The sequence below is a fragment of the Lepisosteus platostomus genome, unplaced genomic scaffold, assembly GCF_059453375.1.
Source record: "Lepisosteus platostomus isolate fLepPlt1 unplaced genomic scaffold, fLepPlt1.hap1 Scaffold_100_H1, whole genome shotgun sequence".
Lineage (NCBI taxonomy): Eukaryota > Metazoa > Chordata > Actinopteri > Semionotiformes > Lepisosteidae > Lepisosteus > Lepisosteus platostomus.
Window position 1 is genome coordinate 180,979 of NW_028291481.1, and position 16,413 is coordinate 197,391.

A 16,413-nucleotide genomic window follows, 5' to 3' on the forward strand; every position below is an offset into this window, starting at 1 on the left:
CGCTTGACAGCTGCACGATGCTCTCCCTGCAAGGCGTGACCACAGGCTAAAGGACACCTTTTGGCACATCAAGCTCTAAGCACACACCTGGAGGATGCGGGAATTGAGTCTGCTACCTCCCACATGCAAAGCAAACGCTGTACCATACAAACCAACCCCCCTCACTGGGGCTTATGCCTCGGCGTCACCTAGTGCCGCTTGTTCCCCTCTTACCGGGCACAGTTCACTGCCCTTCGTCTACAAGGCAGTCGTGTAATTGCGGCTTTCTTGACTTATTGATGAAGGTCTGACTGGACGAGCGAATGACGCCTCTCCCCCATCCTCAAGCTCGCGACAGATTGAAATGGAAAGTGTTGCTGTGGCTCGTTGGTCTAGTGGTATGATTCTCGCTTCGGGTGCTAGAGGTCCCGGGTTCAACTCCCGGACGAGCCCTTGTGTGCTCTTTTCCTCCTCTTCCACAAGACTGGGAACTGATATCCACATCACTTCGCAGCGTCTGCTTATGGCAAACGATGGAATGTGACTAATGACTGAACGAGCCTGGTGAATTCTCATCACGTGGCACAATGAGAGCGTGCAGTCAGCTGTCCGAGGCGGCAACTTCATTGCTCGTTCAAAAGAACACGTACTGAAAACTCATCACCACTATGTCGTAGATGAGCACCGCGATCGCTTGTTGTCATGCGTCCTTACTTGGGAAATGCAGAAGCAAAAACTGCCCTCTCTCAGCCACCGAAACGTGTGCGGCTCGCCTTGCGCTCTCTGCGCCTCGCATATTTGTGGAGCTGTCTGCTCTTCTTTCTGTTGAAGTAATCAAGTTACGGGGCGTCCTGCAGCCTATGATGTTCTCACTGAGAGCTTTCAAGATTTGAAGGAAAACTACGAGCTTGATTGCTCAAGTCGAACGAATGTGATTGTTAAGCAATCGATGATCAAAAGCACGTCTTCTAACTATTCCTGAGAGTATTATCAGCACTGTTTTCACTCGGATATACTTTTCACTTGCTAAGCTGACAAATTGGACGAGAAAATGCCGGAGACGCACTCAGTGCAGACTGAGGTTGGGAAGGAGGTGTGGCCCTTCAACGCTTGACAATTGAAGGACATTCTCTCTGCAACTGAGGAGCACCTGTCAGAAGTCACAGAGGCTAAATGAGAGCACCAGGCTCCTGGAGCTCTAAACTCAGACCTGGAGGATGCGGGCATCAATCCCGCTACCTCTCGCATACTAAGCGAGCGCTCTACCATTTAAGCTCATCCCCCTCAATTCATGCTTCTTGGCATCATGTCTTACCGCCTCTGCCCCTCTTACCGGGCACCGCCCACTGCCCTTGGTCTGCAAGGCAGTCCTTTCAAGTGCGATGACGACGCTGGGACCTTCGTTGCCTATTGTACGAGCTGAACTTTTGTGCTCATCAATTCAACGCTCTTTCCATCAACTCATCTTGTCTTTTGACGCTTCGTGTTTTGCGCTCCTTTGACTATCGGCATATCGGGTGACTGCAAACACTGAAGTTCTTGCTTACGGAGTGTGGAACATTGTTTTCAAGTGATCGCTGTTCTGTCATGTTGACGCCGAGTGAATCTTTCTTTGGTCAACATGGGCAGGCTGACAGCAGTGCGAGCGAAAGTAATGGCAAATTTCTTGACTTATTTCTGAATGTGAATGTTCTTTAGAAAAGGGATGCGGCGTTGCTTCTCGCCCATGTAAAGGTCACGCATTCCAGACGTGGTTATGAGCAAAAATTTGCCGCAAGTGTTTGAAAAGAGCAAGAGAGGAAGCAGCCCTGCCCCGTGTGAGGATCAAACTCAGGCCCTTCAGATGACAAGACTGACGCACTACCAATTACACCAACAAACCCAGCTGCAGGACACACACTGGAAAGTTTGCCTCACATGGATTTCAGTCGCCCGTTCCCTAATCTTTAGACGCCCTCTGCTGAATGTTGCATTTGCCTTTTGATCTCACCCATACATTTTTGGTCTGTTTCTGTTGTGAGTCCGTCTTTCAGATCTCACCTAGCACAAGTCTCTCTGGCTGAAGTGGCCTCTCTGCTTCAGCATCGTGCCCTCACTCAGCCATTAAAAATGTCACTCGGACTTCTGACAAGCTGACATGAAATGTCAAGAGAGAGTGGCGGAGACGCTTAAGCCAGAGAGAAGATGAAAAGGGGGTGTGGCTGCGAAACGCTTGACAGCTGCACGATGCTCTCCATGCAAGGCGTGACCACAGGCTAAAGGACACCTTTTGGCACATCAAGCTCTAAGCACACACCTGGAGGATGCGGGAATTGATCCTGCTACTTCCCACATGCAAAGCAAGCGCTGTACCATACAAACCAACCCCCCTCGCTGGGGCTTATGCCTCGGCGTCACCTAGTGCCGCTTGTTCCCCTCTTACCGGGCACAGTTCACTTCCCTTCGTCTACAAGGCAGTCGTGTAATTGCGGCTTTCTTGACTTATTGATGAAGGTCTGACTGGACGAGCGAATGACGCCTCTCCCCCATCCTCAAGCTCGCTGACAGATTGAAATGGAAAGTGCTGCTGTGGCTCGTTGGTCTAGTGGTATGATTCTCGCTTCGGGTGCGAGAGGTCCCGGGTTCAACTCCCGGACGAGCCCTTGTGTGCTCTTTTCCTCCTCTTCCACAAGACTGGGAACTGATATCCACATCACTTCGCAGCGTCTGCTTATGGCAAACGATGGAATGTGACTAATGACTGAACGAGCCTGGTGAATTCTCATCACGTGGCACAATGAGAGCGTGCAGTCAGCTGTCCGAGGCGGCAACCTCATTGCTCGTTCAGAAGAACACGTACTGAAAACTCATCACCACTATGTCGTAGATGAGCACCGCGATCGCTTGTTGTCATGCGTCCTTACTTGGGAAATGCAGAAGCAAAAACTGCCCTCTCTCAGCCACTGAAACGTGTGCGGCTCGCCTTGCGCTCTATGCGCCTCGCATATTTGTGGAGCTGTCTGCTCTTCTTTCTGTTGAAGTAATCAAGTTACGGGGCGTCCTGCAGCCTATGATGTTCTCACTGAGAGCTTTCAAGATTTGAAGGAAAACTACGAGCTTGATTGCTAAAGTCGAACGAATGTGATTGTTAAGCAATCGATGATCAAAAGCACGTCTTCTAACAATTCCTGAGAGTATTATCAGCACTGTTTTCACTCGGATATACTTTTCACTTGCTAAGCTGACAAATTGGACGAGAAAATGCCGGAGACGCACTCAGTGCAGACTGAGGTTGGGAAGGAGGTGTGGCCCTTCAACGCTTGACAATTGAAGGACATTCTCTCCGCAACGGAGGAGCACCTGTCAGAAGTCACAGAGGCTAAATGAGAGCACCAGGCTCCTGGAGCTCTAAACTCAGACCTGGAGGATGCGGGCATCAATCCCGCTACCTCTCGCATGCTAAGCGAGCGCTCTACCATTTGAGCTCATCCCCCTTGGTTCATGCTTCTCGGCATCATGTCTTACCGCCTCTGCCCCTCTTACCGGGCACTGCCCACTGCCCTTGGTCTGCAAGGCAGTCCTTTCAAGTGCGATGACGACGCTGGGACCTTCGTTGCCTATTGTACGAGCTGAACTTTTGTGCTCTTTTCATCAACTCATCTTGTCATCTTACAGTCTGGGTAATTGGAGACTGCACTGTTCTGCTTCCTAAGGTAATATACGGGTTTTTCGCATTAAGCCGTATTGAACAGTATTTCTCGCATTGTGAACATGTGCACACAGCGGTCCCCCGGGTTCCAGTTAGTGCATAATTATGCATCAATGAAAAACTAAATTAGCTCACTGAAAGTTTGATGTAGAGAATGTGGAAATTTCCAGAAGTTGTGGTCTTTTAAATGCATTTGGTTTGAAGACGTTCTGTGCTTCCATTGTGAAGATATGGACAAAACAATATTTGAGCGTGGTAAAAAAAAGTCATAAAAATGACAAAGTGAAGGCTGAGAAAGCATTCACAATGCATTTTATACACAAAGCAAGTGTTTTTGTAACTCTAAGAGATTTCCCGAAAGCACTACAGGCGTGCCAAAATCGTTTTCGAACTTCAAGCTAACTTTACCCCCGTCTTAGAGAAAGGACTGCCTTTCACTTCTCTGTGTTTTCTTTCACAGCACTGTGCACCTTTTCATTGCTCTCGCTTTCAGAGCCTCTGCACAGCACACGACTCGACATCAGGAGGCACATTGAAGTGAAAGCAGAAAGCGCTGCGACATGCACTGTGCAGATCCCGCCACACTAAGAGGTGAGTGGGTCTGTTCGATCACAGCGCATAGGCGAATCCCCAAACAGTGTGCGTGGCAACAAAAAAAGCTGCTCTGTTTTGAACTGGGGACATTGCACGTGTGAGGCTAACGTGATAACCACTACACTATGGAAACGGTGGGAAATTGTGCCCAGTGGCCCACTGCTGAGCTTCACCAATGCTAGTCAGGGACCAATGCTATTCGATGTGAATTAAATGCTATTCAACTGTCCAATTCTATTCAGGGGTGGAAAAGGGTGGAGCCGTGTGTGTCTTTTGTTCAAAGACACCCCCATCTCAGAGCCGGAAGTACAAGCCTTCCTCCCGCAGGTCCACAAAGATGTTATTGTTTAAGAAGATCCTGCGAAAGTCGGCCATCTGCCTTTCAGCCCTGCAGTAGTCCAGGCCGAAAGAGAAGCAGCCCTTCACCCTGGCAATGTACAGCCTGACAAGGTCTGGCTTCAGGCCATTGTACATCATGAGGTTCCTCCTCTCCCAGACAGCTGTCCTCGTTAGGCTGAGGAGGAGGTTCACTAAAATGGCATTAACCCCCCCCCCCCTCAGACCCGCGGTACCCAAAGAGGAACAGCTCTTTCTAGGGCACCCCGTCAAGAACAGCTCCTCGAACAGAGCGAAACAGACAATCCAGCAGAACCATCAAGTACGCCCTGGCTCGAGCTGGGGGAAGATCTTACCCCAGAACACCTCTGAGACCGGCACTCTGAAGCGTTTCGCCATCATCAGCCTGTAGAACATGCTGGTGGTGCACCCCAGGAGGTCCACCCCACGGTCCCCCCACTTCACCCTCAGCTCCGGCCAGCCCGGGCCTGCTGCCCCGTCTTGTAGATGGAGCTTCTCCAGCCAACTGTCCGGGAGACCGAGTTTGAGCTGCTCGTAATCCTGACGGATCTTACTGACAGGCAGCTCGTCGTCGACCTCTCGCACAGCGTCGACAATAGCCTGGGTGGGCAGAAATCCGTCCTTTACTTCATAAAGAAGATCCTTGACCTTGGATATGCCAGCCCCGTAGAGCTGCCTGTTCCATCGAGACACCAGCAGGGGGTTGAGGAACAGAGCCTGTTCCAGAAGCTGGGCCCGGGTCTCCGGCGTGTAGGAGACATGCTGGGACATGAACTACCCCCTCGCCAGCAGGACCTCCCTGTAAAAGGAGGGCAGATGTTTTATCAACCCCGGAGTGAGCCTCACCAGGAGGGTCTCCTGCCCCAAGCCCCCGCAAGTCTCGAGGTAGCTTGCCATACCAATCTTCCAAATGCTGACATTATCCAGGTCAAGGAACTTCTTCACTACTTTCAGCCTAAAGCTTTTCAGCTTCAGGCCTACATCACACAGCTTCAGCCCACCCCTGGAGATTTCCCCAATAAGGATGTCATGAGTGACCCGCGGAGGCTTCCCCTCCCACACGAATCCAACCACCAGTTGCCTAATCTCATTCTCTACCCGTTCAGGAAGAGGCATCACAGACAATGGGTACCACAAGAGGGACAGGCACAGTGTGTTAACGAGCAGGACCCTTCCCTTTAGGGTCAGGGACCTGTGTCTCCACCGATTTAATTGGCCCTCATCTTAATGAGCTTCTCCTTCCACAGGAGAAGCCCAGTGGCCTGCTCATCAGCGTTAATGTAGACGCCAAGGACCTTCAGGTGACCCGTCTCAACCCTGAAAGGGTAGCCGAAGAGCGGGGCAAGGTCTGCCCTCCCCACCGGCATGACCTCAGACTTCTCCAAGTTTACCTTGGCGCCCGAGGCAGCGCAGTAGGCCTGCACCACCTCTAAAATGGCCGAGATCTCCGCCAACGTCAGTCTGGTGTCGTCAGCATATTGGTAGATCAACGAGGTGGCGGTGCCCCCAGGCAAGGTCACTGGAAAGAAGCTCGTGAGGGAACCATTCACCTAGACACAGCTCACGATCCCCTTGTCCCCTTGACCCTCACACCTGAAGAGTGCTGGCTGTGATGAATTAAACCAGTTTTACAGGTTTCAATCACAGACCATGTGACATGGGACTCAGTAAACTAACAGCGCCATCGGATTTGATAATACCTAACCAAAATCCGCAATATGGAAACAGAACCTGTGTGATTGTTGATAGATGATGTACTCGTAACATTTTTTCAAGACGAACTACAACATTTAAAAAATGACTTGTATGTACTTGATATCTCTAATCAATCCACGGGTTCCAGCACAAAACGAAAGTAAAACGCATACCGTTTCGCGCTTCTTATTAGTTGCTCAAAAGTAATTTGACCGTATGAAATGCATAATATAAACCTAGAAACATAAACGTGAGCAGTACTTAAGCACTGTAGTATCGGTGTTAAGACATACCTCTCAAAAACTGTAAATCAAGTTAAAAATATCTCAAGACCGATTCTGGTCGTAATGAAACCATGCAAGGGAGTTTTTATGTCCGTTGCAGTTCTTTTGCAACATGAATATAATTATATCGTTATTAATTTCTTGAGATACGCGATTCCATATTATATTCCCTTTTAATCAAATTCTAAAAGTATGCTTGTTGACTCCGGTATCACGTTAGTTAAAGACTTCGAAGCTTACAATGTTTAGGGAGAAATGGAATACTGGTGTGTATTTTTTTCTTTTCATGATAGGTGTCGCATTTTAAATCATTTTCGTAGTTAGAAATTATGAAACGCCCTGTTAAAAGCAAGGAAGTTTTTATGCCCGTTGAAGTAAAACAAAATGCCTGACAAAGTATGGCTTGGACAGATTCCAAGTGCTTGTACAAATGTGCTAAAGAAATTATACTTTGAGTATACAGCTTGTCCAAGGTCATCCATTATTAATACTATTAGTAATATCTTCAGTAAAGGCTTTGATGCATATATATTTCTGATAAAGGTAGGTTGTGTACTTTTGTCCAACTGAGCAATCTTGCTTTCATAAAATATACCAACATTTTAATGACTGATGATTAACATGCTGTAATACACAGTTCAAAATTAAAGGCTCAAATGCTGTACATGAGAGGTTAAGCTCCCCCTGGCGGTTTTACAAGGCGACGCCGGATAGTTAGTCACGTGACACACGTGAACTGCGTGATACCGCGTGATACCGCGACACGCCCACCGGGGTATGCCGCGAAATACCTCACCCATTTTGAATGGCTGCATCTGTACATGCTCGGGAAAGCGAATCCGAACAAACCTCATGCCATCAGCAATGGTGGTCCCAGGGTAGTGGCGCATCCTGATGTCCGAAATCACTCTCACCCCCCAGCTACTCAGCTTCTCCTTGATAGTCTCGTTTGAGATATATGCCGGGAAATGGAGGAAGGACACCACTACCTCCTTCCGCTCCAGCCAGCGGCAGTAGCAGGGTGTGCCCTGCACATCCAGCCCCACAGCCACCGCGTCTGCATGTTCCTTTGAGTCCAGAGTCAGTTCAAACTCTTTTGGCGTCCGGGGGTGGCAGGCAAAAAGAGAGCCCTCCCCACAGACGCCGTGCACAGCTGCGATAATAGCACCCGCAGACGGTTTCTCCACGCCGCTCACATCCACCACAACAGTATGCGCCCTTGCAAAAAGCCGCCGGGGGGGTCGGTCCGAATTCCTCATCCTTCTCTTTCCTACACCACTCTCCTCCTCCACTACAATAACATTCTCTGCCTCCATGTTTTTTCCTTCCATTAAAACACAAACAGGACTCAGAAAGCAACAAAAAAGCAACAAAAAAAAAACCAAAAGTCTCTCCCCTCCCCAAACAGAGCTAGGCTGAAGGGGAGGGCTTCAAAAATCAAAAACAAAAAACACCAAAAAAAACACAAAAATTCACAAAAAACAAAGTCTTACTAAAGACAAACAAATCCTCTTCTTCTTCTCCTTCTTATAGAGAGGACAGCTCCGTCACCTCTTTTACGACGCTGGTTTTTTTCCCTTGCGTTTTTCTCTTCTTCCCACGTTCTCTCTCTTCACTGCCTTCGTCCCCGCTCTATTTCACTTCAGCTTTTCACTCTTGCTTCCAATGAGGACGGAGCTGAAAGGGCGCTATAGAGGATCGCTGTGGAGAGCTGCTGCTGTGCTTTGACATCTGAGCTCTGTGGAAAACGATCTCAATACAATTCTGAAAAACGCGACTCCCCGAACGCCAGCCGAACAAGTCTCCACAGCCGAAGCGCTGTGTCTCTTTTCAGCTGGCGATAAACCTTTCCTCGATCCTTTGCGGACTTGTAAAACTGTTCATGATCAGAATAAAAAACGCTCACGCTAATACACAAGCACCCGTGTCTCGCCAAAGCTGACAAATAAACAGACGGACAAGCCGCACTGCACGTGTGAACAGGGGAATGAGCGAGCGAGCGGGGATAGGGCGCCTCCTGCGCTTAAAAGCTTACAGCACCTGGTATTCCCAGGCGGTCTCCCATCCAAGTACTAACCAGGCCCATCCCTGTTTAGTTTCAGAGATCAGACGAGATCGGGCACATTCAGGGTGGTGTGGCCACAAGCGAAAGCTATGGTGCCTGACTCGCTACTTGAAGCTGTGTGTGGCTGGGGCTCCGTGCCCCCCGAGCGGGACTGAAGGATCGTTCGTGTGCAACTCTTTGGAAAGGAGCTGCTTTCCAAATCACATTGCATACCTGGATGTTGGCGAATGTGCTCCCTTGTGTTGGCTTGTCCCGCACTGGAGGAGAACAAGGCAAGTCTTCACAAGACAAAAACCTCCAGTGCACAGCACTCAAAACATTTCTGGGCTGTCGCGTGTTTATTTCAGCACATAAAGCACACCAGTCCAACATGTCGGCCGGGCGCTCTGCGCCTCCGCCCTCTTGTGGCCTTGCGGCGTCAGAGCAAGAGGCTCCTTCTCGCTGCCTTTCCGCTGTGTTGCAGAGCCCCGAGAGGGAACCTGGAGCGCACACTTTGTGGGGGGCAGGGGACCGCGTTCGCGCTCTCTTGCGCGAGTACTAAATCTCACGGCGCCAGCCAGCGGCCAGGGGACAAATACAATATCGCGGGACAGGGGGGCCTCGTCATTGATTGTTACATATGAGACGGGGATTAGGAGGAGACCCCGACTGATTGGTAAAGGGGAACACTAACACCAGAGTGACACCCCCGGCGGCTCTTTTTGAGAGACGCCCTGGGATTTCTTAATGGCCAAGGAGGGTCGCCATCAGGATGCTGGGGCATAAGAAAGCCACACAAACCGCAGGGTGAGCGCTCCCTACTGGTCCCAGTCACACCTCTTGCAGGAGCAGCAGCAACCTGAGCTTTTCCGGGGGGAATCTCCCATCCGGGTGCCGGCTAGGCTCACACCTGCTGGGCTGCCGTGGGTGAGCCCAGTCGAGAGTCGCAGGGTGAGATCTAGTCACAGGGGAGAAACGATACAAGCGAAGGATTACTCGGCTCCCAGCACTTGAAAAGACCGACAAATGACTCGTTCCCGCCGGAGCTGAATGTACCTGCATGTGTCGTGTCGTCTTCTTCCCCCGCCACGCTGTGTTTGCTTTATTGTCTTTGAAGCCGGCCCCCAGGACGAGACGGGCTGTTCCTGTGCCCCAATTAACACTTTACAGGTGCCATTCCCCGACATTGTGGCCATTGTCGGTGGTCACACGCGATAAGATAAGGTGGAGGAGAGTGGGGCATGCCCAGCGCCAGACATTCGAAGAGGGGGCTGTGCGAGGTGAGGTGAGGTGTGACACGCCGGAGCCCTGACGCCGCTAATGCGGAGCACTTGTTGAACTGGCATTGAAAGGACGTGTGCACACGGAGCGAGCCTTCCCTGCGGCGGAGCGTGTTGTGTGCGCTGCAGTGGTGCCGAGAGAACAGCACAGAAGGCAGCAGGCTCTGGAGAGCGGGTAAGAGACGGAGCCTTGTGGGCAGGCGAGCAGGCCCATTTTTTGGAAATTGCTGAAAAGGCTCCAGTGTTTGTTCGGTGCGTGGCAGGCGCACGATGCGAGCCTGCGTAGCGATTTGTGGGTCTGGTGTTATGCAAATGAGGCCGAATTGCATCCCGGGACATGCAGCGAATGCGCATTGGCGACTGCAGATGTGTAGGAAACGGCGTGCTCGTTTTCTCGTTTTGCCCACCCTTTTGAGTGTTAGTGTGGCGTGTGAGTGTGCGAAAGAGTGGGCCCAGCAGGAGGCAGTGGCGTGCGGGGCGAGGAGCTGGGCTAGGCTGCGCACTTTGTGCTGTGGGTCCGGGCCGCTTGCAGGGCCTTATATAACTTATACTTACCTGGCAGTGGAGATACCTTGATCATCCTGTAGGTGGAGTAGTTGGATTGTTTGCTTGTTTTGTGGAAGCAGTGTTTGTTTTGCAGTTTACGAAATGGCAACTTTTGGATCCCGCAAGAATGCTGTGCGTTTTGAGGTTTTGGATGACCTCTTCATGGATCGCATGCAGTTCAGTAGAAAAGTGTTGCAGAAGGAACTTGGCTTTGAACCTCGGCACTTGGATTTCATCTTCGCTCTCCCAGGTCAGAAAGCATTTGAGGTTGTTTTTGCTACCTATTCTCTGTTTGAACGATGTGTGGATGTGTTTGAGGCAAAAAGAGGGAAAGTTCCTGCCCTTGAGAAGATCAACTTGCAGCCTCTGACACAGAGAGAGAGGAAAACAGTGCATGTTGTTATGTTCTCGAATCTGGCAAAGACGGAGGACATTCAAACCTGGCTTAACCAGTACTGCACCGTCCACCATGGAACTGAGGTTAGAGATGTTGACAGTATAAAAACAGGAGGCAAGGAAATTCGAGGTTCGTTTGCTACCGGACAATGTAAATGGAGGCTTAAGGCACCTGCCCTCTACAATCCGGCTGGGCACCTGCAATGGCTATGTTTTTTATGTGGGACAACCAAAGGTGTGTCAGCGCTGTGGTGCTGTGGGACACCTGGCATTGTCCTGCACTGTGAAATGCTGCAAGACCTGTGGCAAACAGGGACATTTATCCTCTGACTGTTCAATGCTGCCAAATTGCAATTTATGTGGCTCGGAAGGACACGTTTTTAAGAACTGCCCTCACGCCTACGCCAATAAACTCAAAATGAGAAAGGATGAGGCAGTGCTTGTTTCAGCCAAACCGGCCTGAAAATCCAAAGCAAACAACAAGTCAAACAAAGAACCCTTGTTGGACAAAGACTCTCAGCCTCCAGCCAGGATCAGTCCTGCTGTGGCTCCGGGGCCGGTGGAAGAGAAATCCACTACGCCCCCACAACTGCAGACTGCACCAGACAAGCACGAGGGTTTGAAAACCCCCGAGAACAGCGAGGACCCCTCCCCCACTCCTGCTCCTCAGAACGAGGGCCAGTGTGGGGCCCCCCGGTGAAGCGGGTCCAGCGAGGATACCCAGGATTCAGCAGAGCTGCTTTTCTCAGACTCTGCAAGTCCTACAGATGCCCTCCTCTCCTCCATCCAGTCCATCACGGAGGATCTGCAGCAGCTGGTGGGTGAGGGGGAAGAGGAGACTGGTGCATCGGCTGCACCCCTTTCCCCTCAGTGCTCCCAGGAGCTGGACTTGAGGAAAAGGAAAAATGACTCTGTTTTCTCCCCGAGCGAGGAGGAAGGAGAGCATGGTGATGGGGACAGCTGGAACCCCTGCACCCCTCCCTCTACCCCCTTCCCTGAAATGGACTCCGTGAACGCTATTACTGCTGCCACCCTGATGAAGGCTCATTCAGAGGATGGCTGGCAGGAAATTGGTAAGAAGAAAAAGAAAAAGAAGTAAATCAAGAGAGGTATAAAAGCTTTGAAGATAGGTGGGATAAAGGGCCTTCTGATTGGTCAGGGGACAATAACAACAGAACCTCTGGCGTGGCCATTCTTTTCAAAGGATGGGCATTCAAATTGAAAAGTATTCAGAGGGTCATAGATGGCAGGTTGCTGTGTGTGGATGTGGAATGGGGGACCGTTAACCTGCGTCTAATCAATGTGTATTGTCCTACTGACGTTGGAGGAAGGGTGGAGCTACTCAAAGCACTCTCTCCCCTATTGTTATGTAGCACAGACGTGATAGTGGGAGGGGATTTTAATTGTATCTTAGAGCACACAGATAGGCAGTCTAGCTCTCCGATAAAATTGGATTCCAGCTCACTAGCCCTGCAAAACTTAGTTCAAGACTTTAAACTCTCAGACACATATAGATGTATATATCCCACAATAGCAGGATATACATGGTCAGGGAGGAATAGCAGCTCCAGAATTGACTATTGCTTTGTCTCAGAGAGAGTGAAAGTTGTTGGGGTCACTCTTCAGCCTGTCCTCTTCTCAGATCATCAGGCTTTAGGGTGTAGAGTGGAACTCCAGGGCGGGACTGTCTTTGGCCCAGGCCTCTGGAAACTCAACACAAAGCTGCTAGAGAATGAGGGGGTAGTATCCCGCTACAAGGAGAAACTATCACAGTGGCTGTCCTTGCAGTGTCTGTACGAGTCAGTAGGAGAGTGGTGGGAGGAGGTGAAGGTGAGGACAAAGGCCTTTTTCATGGATGAGGGAAGGAAGGCTGCTGCCAGACGGAGAAGAGTGCTAGCCAGGAAACAGAGGCAGCTGCAGCGTCTCTACACGAGACAGTGGCTTGGATGTGCTCGAGGATATCACCCTTTTAAAAAAGGATGTCCGGAGCATAGCGGAAGAAAGTAGTCGAGGAGTGCTGTTAAGAAGCAGAGTGCAGTTCTTGGAAGAAAATGAGAAGTGTACTTGCTTCTTTTTCAGGAAAGTGGTAGGCTCCAAGTCTGTCATGGAAAGTGTAGTTGATGAGGAGGGAAGAGAGAGAACAGAGCCGAGTGCTATCCTCTCCTGCATCGAGGCCTTCTTGTCACGGACGTCCAAGGGGACTAACCGTGGGGAGCAGGAGGGCGGAAAAAGACCCATATGCTTAGCGGCGATACGGGAAAAAGGCCCGGGCTCATTAGTGCAAAGAGTTCAGGAATGCCGTATAGAAACCTGTGCCCTCAGGGAGCGGACGTGGGGCGCCCTGGTGCTAGGCGTGTCTCAGGACATCCGAACGTTAGTGCTGACCGAGGACAGAGTGCAAGACCCTGAAATATTTAGCCAAGGGAAAGAGAGGGACAGGAAGGACAGCAGACCAGAAACTAGGGACAGGACAGAGAAGGACCGCCCTCTGGCTGCAGAGGGCGTGACACTTCTACTCAAGACTGTACAGCTCTACAGAGGTAAAGGATGAAGAAATTCATTTTTTTACCTCAAAGCTAGAAAACGTTTTGAGTGAAGAAGATAGGGAAGTACTTGAGGGGGATTTGACAGTAGAAGAGCTGAGAGGCTATGGAGAGCTTACAGAAGGTGAAAACGCCGGGTGCTGACAGGCTCCCTAAAGGGGTGTCTGCTTTTACTACTTGCACGAATGAAGGCAAAAAAAAAGCCAATCGATGTGAACGAACGGCGCTTTACAGAGGAGTACTGCCTGACTGGATCGTTGATGAACGACAGAGGCCACTCCGACCTCTTCTCGGTTTTCTTCAATGACTTACTAAGGATCTTCTTCACATTCGCCCATGCAGGGGAAGCCAGTTACACCAAAGCAAACGCAGGAAAGTGCATTTCAAGCAGAGACCAGGAGGGACTTGTTTACACCGAGAGTGGGCGGAGAATGGAACAATGCACCCAGCCCTGTTGCTGGAGCCGATTCTTGATGAGCTCTTGGGCTCACTAAGAGGCCCCCGCTGGATGCTAATCTTTCTGTTGTTCTTGCAGGTCCTGCGCTGCTTTTGAGCCGACAGAGCTCGTCCTGGTCTGTCGGCACAGCCCAATTGCAAATGATCGGCTCCGCGTACAGAAGGAACGTGCGTTTGGTACAAGAGTGCACGAAGGCACCGGAAATACATTGGGAACAAATGACCGGTCGCTCAAGACCTCTGTGAAGTACAGGAGCGTGCAAAACGAGGCTGTTTCCGCCCGGTCTCGAACCGGGGACCTTTCGCGTGTTAGGCGAACGTGATAGCCGCTACACTACGGAAACCTGCAGGGACTGCTGCTGGTGTCTCGCTTGCGTTTCGGGCTGAGAAAGGGACGCGTCACTTTAGGGAGGGGGCACTGGAGAGAGGAACAAAGGGCGCGATGAAACAAAATGCCGAAACCTGGGATCGAACCAGGGACCTTTAGATCTTCAGTCTAACGCTCTCCCAACTGAGCTATTTCGGCGGTGCGCAAAGACCTCAGCCACCTGCTCCAGCCTTCCTGTGTTGTGGCATGAGCGCACCAAGAGTAGCGGGAGAGTGTTGCAGGAACGTCACTCAGAAGGAAAGCCACCCAGCTGCGCCCTCTGAGCTCTGTCCAGCAAATCTTCCTCGCATGGACTACTGCCTGCGACGGGCAGGAAACAATTAGCAAGAACAGAACGACACCCCATGGGTGTCTCATGACCGCACCTTAGGTTGTGACACGTGCAGGTGTGAGGGGTTGCCGGGCTACTTTGGAGCAGAGCTTGGGCGGAGGGGGGGCGGGAAAGCAGACAAAGAGGTGACACCTCAAGGTCTGCACGATCACAGCTCTCCGCCGCCCCAGGCTTCCGCTCGATAAGCTACTGGACACACCCGCCCCTCCTCACACAGACCGTGGAAAAGCCCCCGAGTGGGAGGGCTCTCTCTTCCTCCAAGGAGCTCTTGGACACGACGCACAGACAGGGTGCGGGGAGCCGCCGCCTGCAAACACGGCTCCATGCAGGACTCCACTCCGCAGGAGCCGCAGAGCAGAGGAGATGAGGGCAGCTTAGCTCCTGTGCAGAGACCTGAGCTGTTGTTGCTGTGGATGCTGTCTTTTCTGCACTCGGGGTAGGAGTGAATGCTGAGTTGCCCTTAGAAATGAAGCAGAGCACTTCAACGGCACGGGTGTGTGTGTGTGTGCGCCCTGGTGATTCTGGGAGACAGATCGAACCTGGGCTAAAAGAGAGGGGGCTTAGCCCTCTTCCATTTGCTAGTTCAAAGTTGTACAACCCATTTGTATCTGCTAGGCGGCGCAGTCGTCGTGCACAAAGAACGCTTTGAAAAGCGTCAAAGGCAAGTCATTCCGAGTTGGTCGTTTGTGTTTTCCGTTCAGACGCGAAATGCTGAAATGATCTCTCGGCTCCTCGGTTGTCATTTCTGCTCCGTAAAGGGATCACAGCACGCGTCGGCTTCCAGCATGCTGGGTCGGGACACGATGCCGGGGGTTGGAGAGAGCGATGTCTTCCTCGTTAGTATAGTGGCAAGTATCCCCGCCTGTCACGTGGGAGACCGGGGTTCGATTCCCCGACGGGGAGTAGCTCTTCTTTCACCTCCTTAGAGAAATGACTGCCTTTCACTTCTCTGTTTTCTTTCACAGCGTCGTGCACCTTTTCATTGCTCTCGCTTTCAGAGCCTCCGCACGGCACACGACTCGACATCAGGAAGCACATTGAAGTGAAAGCAGGAAGCGCTGCGACATGCACTGTGCAGATCCCGCCACACTAAGAGGTGAGTGGGTCTGTTCGATCACAGCGCTCGACGAATCCCCAATCCCCTTTTGTGCCTGGCGACAAAAGATGTCTGTTTCCGCCCGGTTTCGAACCGGGGACCTTTCGCATGTGAGGCGAACATGATAACCACTACACTATGGAAACGGTGGTAAGACGTGCCCAGCGGCCCAGTGCTGAGCTTCGCCAATGCGATTCAGCTGCTTCCAGTGCCTTTATTGGAGTGCGCTGATGGACCGTGCTCTCTCTCCAGAGACCAGCACGCCTGTCATGGACGGAGCAGGAAAGGCGGCGCCACATTCTACAGCCCTCTCCACGCAATCGACGAAATCGGGCTACTGAAGTGGAGAAAATCGCCTCTCTAGAAAGTGCAAATATCATCTTGGAGACTATAAATCCTATTGCCGAAGGTCAGCCCTGTCTACCAGAGTAACCCTCCCACAGCGATGATCAGCTCGTCTCACACGCGAGAAGTTTCGGTTGGAAACAAGCGCCCCCTCTTCTCGCACGTTTTGCACGTTCGAGTAGTTTTAATGCGGCTCTTTCGTACACGGTGCTGATCTTTTGGAAAGCAGGAGGCAAAACCGAGTCGAACCGCCTGGGTGAAAACCAGGAACCCTAACCGCCTTACTATATGGCAGCGAACAACCATGCTGTTCCCGGCATCATGCAAGGAAACTACATAAATATGAGAAAACACGCAAGAGAGTTGTCACTCAGAGTGTCGAAGGGTCGAT

At 51.2% G+C, this 16,413-nt stretch overlaps 5 non-coding genes across 5 annotated transcripts; 2 read left to right on the top strand and 3 right to left on the bottom strand.

Moving 5' to 3' along the window:
• The first annotated feature begins 360 nt into the window (after window positions 1-360).
• On the top strand, window positions 361-432 carry trnap-cgg (transfer RNA proline (anticodon CGG)). Its single transcript has one exon. It is a non-coding gene; the product is annotated as a tRNA-Pro (tRNA).
• Window positions 433-2,549: 2,117 nt separating this feature from the next.
• trnap-cgg (transfer RNA proline (anticodon CGG)) lies at window positions 2,550-2,621 on the top strand. The gene has a single exon. It is a non-coding gene; the product is annotated as a tRNA-Pro (tRNA).
• Window positions 2,622-8,625: 6,004 nt separating this feature from the next.
• LOC148638021 (5S ribosomal RNA) lies at window positions 8,626-8,744 on the bottom strand. The gene has a single exon (XR_015931124.1). It is a non-coding gene; the product is annotated as a 5S ribosomal RNA (ribosomal RNA).
• A 5,389-nt stretch (window positions 8,745-14,133) lies between these two features.
• On the bottom strand, window positions 14,134-14,206 carry trnav-aac (transfer RNA valine (anticodon AAC)). The gene has a single exon. It is a non-coding gene; the product is annotated as a tRNA-Val (tRNA).
• Window positions 14,207-14,315: 109 nt separating this feature from the next.
• Window positions 14,316-14,388, bottom strand: trnaf-gaa (transfer RNA phenylalanine (anticodon GAA)). Its single transcript has one exon. It is a non-coding gene; the product is annotated as a tRNA-Phe (tRNA).
• Between the last annotated feature and the right edge of the window lie 2,025 nt (window positions 14,389-16,413).